Source organism: Grampus griseus (assembly GCF_964374135.1).
Source record: "Grampus griseus genome assembly, chromosome: 7".
Classification (NCBI taxonomy): domain Eukaryota; kingdom Metazoa; phylum Chordata; class Mammalia; order Artiodactyla; family Delphinidae; genus Grampus; species Grampus griseus.
This window is the reverse complement of record NC_139001.1, coordinates 8,230,837-8,235,859: the sequence shown is the minus strand read 5'-3', so window position 1 is coordinate 8,235,859 and position 5,023 is coordinate 8,230,837. Positions and strand designations below refer to the sequence as shown.

Below are 5,023 nucleotides of genomic sequence, written 5' to 3'. Positions count from 1 at the left end.
GGACAATTAACCTGCCTGGCTCATAAGCACAAGGAGAGAAAGAGTGTACAATACTCAAAGAGAAAACTCTGATTCTGGTCATGTGGACAACAGAAGTCAAATGTCCACTGGGACTCCTCAAGCCAAGCCTGGAGAATCGGCCAGGGATGCCAAGGGTGGCATTTCCACAGAACCCTTTCGAGAGCCATGTGCAATGGCACATAGGGCTGACCCCTGACAGCCACCAGCAGGGATGTCCCCAGAGGGGACTCTTTACATCCCTCAACCTGACACAACTCACAGTTCTTACCTTCATCCTCCTCAGGGTTCTCAAGTCCCTTCTCATGGTTCTCGAGCAGGGCACTCCTCCTGTCTTTTGGAACCTTGGCCCCTGTGGCTCCCTTCCTGCATGGTGATATTAATTTCTCAGCAAACATGGGAGCCAGAAACTTTTTTTTCTCGATTTTATTTCCTGGAGCAGTAGTAATCTTCCTACCATTTTTCTGAGGGACATCAACCTAGAGGAGGAAGAACAACAATGAAGAGATGTCTCCTCTGTGGCCAGGAGGCGACAGTCACATTGCACAGTCAGCAAGTGCAAGATCTGCTCAGGCCCACGTGTCAACGGCTGTGTTGATTTCTCCAGGATGAATTTCTCAGTGTGCAGTAAAAGAGCTCCCAGCACCAGAATTACCTGGCACGCTTGTCTAAGAAAAAAAGAGAAAGAGAAAATTCTTGTATTTCACTTAGAGCTTCGAAATCAGAATCTCTACAGGGAAGGATCTAGGTTTCTAAAAGTATGCAAGGAAAACATACCAAGTCAACGACTGTTCAGGTGGCTCAGTGTGTCTGTAGTGTCCCAACTCTCTGCATTCAAGTAAAACACCAAAGGTGAGGACCCCCACGCAGGCACCTAAAACATACACAGGAATGAGAGCCAGGCCCCCAAAACTGGACCTCGTGCTTCCTAATTACACCACAGATTCCTATCCCAGAGCTACTAAAAATTGGGCACAGTATTATAAAACTAAATGACTAAAGATGAAAATTTTAGCAGAACACTGAATGAAGTCTCGCCACGCTACTAAAAATTGGGCACAGTATTATAAAACTAAATGACTAAAGATGAAAATTTTAGCAGAACACTGAATGAAGTCTCGCCACATACAAAAGGAGAAAATGAAGAACTATGGGTGGTGGATGACCATGTGAAAACACAGCAAGAAGGAAGACATCTACACGCCAAGGAGAGAGGCCTCAGAAGTAACCGAATTGCCAACAACTTGATCCGGCCTCCTGAACTGAGAGAAAGTAAATTTCTGTTGTTTCAGCCACCCACACATCTGTGATATTTTATTATGGCAGCCCCAGCAAAAACACAACTGGTGTGTGTGTGTATGTATATGTATGTGTGTATATAGACATACACACATACACACATACAGACCTCAACCCACATCACAGGAAGAGATGAGTCACTATAATATGTGATTAGCATTACTGGCTATGAACAATATTTACAGGCAAACAGATGAGGGACCAGTTCATCTGGCATAGGAATGACATGGGATCAGGGAAGGCACGTGAAAAAGACTAGGGTTTGAATTAAATAATTTCAACGAGCCCACAGTAGGGTATGGTTAGCCTAGAAGTTAATCTAACTGTGATACCACCACTATATGCTGCACCAATCAGAGTAAACGGTCACAGGCATCACATTTTAAAGAGGAATGACCAAAGGCTGCCAGTGTGAACAGTCTAGAACCATAACACATGCATCTCAGTTTAAGGAAAATATAATGTGACTACTCCTATTTTCCTCTGAGCTAACACAGTCTGGGTTCCGAAACAAAAGTTGCATTCACCAAGAATTTTTTGGCTCTGATTGGTATAGAGAGTTAATGCACTGTGTTGTGGACATCACAGTACAGTAGGTGCTCTCCTAACTACGTCTACTAACTATGTCCACTTAACTGTGTCACATTAAGCTAGTCTGTGGCTGGATTAAATGGCCATCTCAATTCCAAACAGGATTTACTAACTTGATGCCTATGAAATGCATGCAAAAAGCACATGCGGCTAATGGGCTTACTAAGTGGTACTCGGTACACCTAGAAGTTTCTGATCCTGTAAGCTGAACCGTATCCTTAATAAACCTGTCTTTTGTTCGCAAACCTATATATGACCATTGTAGTTGCAGTTTCAATTACATAATAAATGTCATATAAACCAATCAGATTAATGCAAAAAGTTATTGAACCTAGTAAAACAAAGTTGAACGCTTTGGACATACTCAATAAAGCTCAAATTAGGTGTGGGTGAGGAACCATAAAAGAATGGGGAAAACAATGTAAAAATGTAGGCGTCTGTTTTCGAATTGCTTTCCTAGCGTTTAAGTTTTGCTTTGTTTTAAAGAAACAAATTTTAAATTGCAAAAGATACACAATGGATATACTTTATACAAAGATAAGCTACCGCAACAGTGAACTCAAAGTCAAAGACAAAGCCTTAGCCCCATACCAAAAGATTGGCGATTGAATACCTATCTGTCTCTCCAAAAGAGCTGCTTGGGCGAAGACTGAGAAATGAACCAGAAAAGAGTAGAGGCTTTGGATTCGGCAGAACCAAATGCATAACGCGGGTTCTGTCACTTATTATTTGTCACTTATTAGCTCATGAAACCATGAGCAAGTTAGTCAATGACTCTCTTTTCCTGTCTATAAAATGGAGCTAAGGATCCCTACCTAACATGGTCACTGTGAGGATGAAATGAGATAGTGCATCAAGTCCTAGCACAGTGGCTGCACAGATGAAGCATTCAATATTCACTAACTGTGTACCCACTCACCCACCGCAATTCTTTTAGGGCCCAACTTAAACCTATCTACATTGGAATACTAATGCAGAGGCTCCCAGCCAGAAACAGAACATACTAGGGACCTAAATATTTGCCGAAAGGATAAATATGGAAACATATGTTTGGTGGACACACAAACTAATGGAATTGAAGGAAGCAATTTTAAGAATCAAGAGATTTTCTTTCAAACCGGTATTTCCAGGCAATCAAAATAACTTTTCAAACAAAGAACACTTTTGTATTCCCCAAATAAACTGCACTTAGTCACAATGTACTCTTCTTTTTGCATAACACTAATATTTAGTTTGCTAATACTTTGTTTGGAATTTTTACATCTATGCTCCTGAGAGTGGTCTGTAACGTTCCTTTCTAAAAATGACCTTGTCAGACTTTGGTATTGAGTTTAGGGTGAGCTTGTGAAACTAGTTGGAAAATGTTCACAAAACCACTTTTCAGATCAAACAATGCAGTTTAACTGCTTTCCTCTGGATTTGGATTGTTGATATTAGTAAGTTACTGTGCTGCACACTGTACACATAGTTACCTCATCTCTACTGCCATTGTCCTTATCTTCTGATGTCTCATCTTCCCCATCTTCTATCTCCTCTGGGGAAAGGCTCATTTTCTTCAGTTCACCTTGATTTGTTTTCCTGCTTCAAATGGACAAGATTATTAGGCACATCACAGGGACTTCAACATTCCAGGCTATGCACCTTTTGCCTCTAGTATTCGTGTTAAGTTTCCATTTGCAATAAGTCCGTGTTAGGCCTCATCCTAGTTATTTTCATTTGGAATCTTTTACTCTCACCAGTTAATATCAAAATATATCGCACAGATAATTTTTGGTATATGTTCGTAGGCTAGGTCTCCCATACCTTCTCTTTTGCCACGATCTAGAAACGAAACTCCTCGAGGTAAAAAAGGAATTCCTCCCTTTTCCTCTCATTCGGCTCCCTTCACCATCGTTTTCAAGTAACTCTGATGCTCTTAAAAATTAGTAATTCCACCACCGACTGCTCAAACGGAAGCACACGGGACCAAAATAAAGCCCCCATAGCGTAACAAAATCAGTACCTACAATTCAAGTGTCTTTACCTCTCCAGACTGAGAACTCACTGTTAACTGGAGCAGCTTCCATCGCTACCCCCATCAAAATCAACAACACAAGTGAGTCTTAAGCCATGACCTTTAACCATCACTTCCCAAATTAACCCGCACAGTGTTGTCCCTGACGAGTACTCCTCCCCTTAAAGCTATCGCTGGTGTAGGGCCCCGCCCACTCAAAGCCCCGCGGGCCACCACGCGCGGCCACCTGCACTACACGTCTGGGAAGAGTCTGCAGCAGCCCGCAGGCGCCAACTGCCTGGCAGCGCCCTCCCAGCAGCCTCCCAGAACTCTAGGCCCAGGCAGAATACAGCACGGAAGAGAATGACGCCCTCGTGACTCCGCCTCGCCCAATCAGAGCCCGCGCTGCCTTTAGGCCAGTCCCGAGCCGCAATCCTGGGGGGGCGGGCAGTGCGCGAGCCTGGGGGCGGGGTCTCGAGCCGGGGCAGCAAGTGTTGCGCCTGCGCGCAGGGCGGACATTTTGGTTTGGGCGGGCCCGGGAGGCCCCCGAGTGGGTGAGGTGGGCGCTCGCTGTGAGTGCAGCGCTTCCGTGGAAAGAGGCGCGGGTTCCGCTACATGCGGGGACCCAGGGTCGGTTCCAGGCTTTCACATCCATTAATCCGGTTAGGCAGCCACCCCCTCATTGGGGTGTGTGTTAGTACTCTCGACATTTTCAGCCTAGAAAGAGGCACAGACCTTACAGCGCGAGGTGGAGCGGAGACCAGAAGCCGGCAGTCGGCCTCTTGACCCCGGGGAACCTTCCCTCGCTGCCCACCCGCGTCTGAAGCTGCCCTCAAAGCAGTTAGTGATAGTAGTAATGGTCACAGCTAAAACATTAATATCTGTTTTGTGCCAGGCCTTATACCGGTTGCTTTTCATACATTTTATCATGGACTTTTCAAAACAAATCTGTGACTTAGAATCGGTTACTGGTTTCCCAGAGGTTAAGGAACTCGTCCGAAGCCATTGATTTGCATCCTCAATTACTTAATATGGTCTCTTATTTTCTTTGAATTAAGCCATCTTTAATATGTTGTCTCTTAACGACCATTAGCACCATTAGGCCCTGTAGTGGGATCAAAA

General features: G+C 44.4%; 1 long non-coding RNA gene across 4 annotated transcripts; it reads right to left on the bottom strand.

Moving 5' to 3' along the window:
* Nucleotides 1–443: 443 nt before the first annotated feature.
* On the bottom strand, nucleotides 444–4,265 carry LOC309825125. 4 transcript variants are annotated; one of them, XR_014296998.1, is made up of 4 exons: nucleotides 4,149–4,265; nucleotides 3,381–3,486; nucleotides 796–892; nucleotides 444–686 (listed from the first exon to the last, which is right to left on the bottom strand). It is a non-coding gene; the product is annotated as an uncharacterized lncRNA (long non-coding RNA). The 4 variants fall into 4 exon arrangements; XR_014296999.1 differs by having other exon boundaries at nucleotides 3,381–3,489; nucleotides 4,149–4,245; XR_014297000.1 differs by lacking the exon at nucleotides 4,149–4,265 and adding an exon at nucleotides 3,915–3,941 and having other exon boundaries at nucleotides 3,381–3,489.
* Between the last annotated feature and the right edge of the window lie 758 nt (nucleotides 4,266–5,023).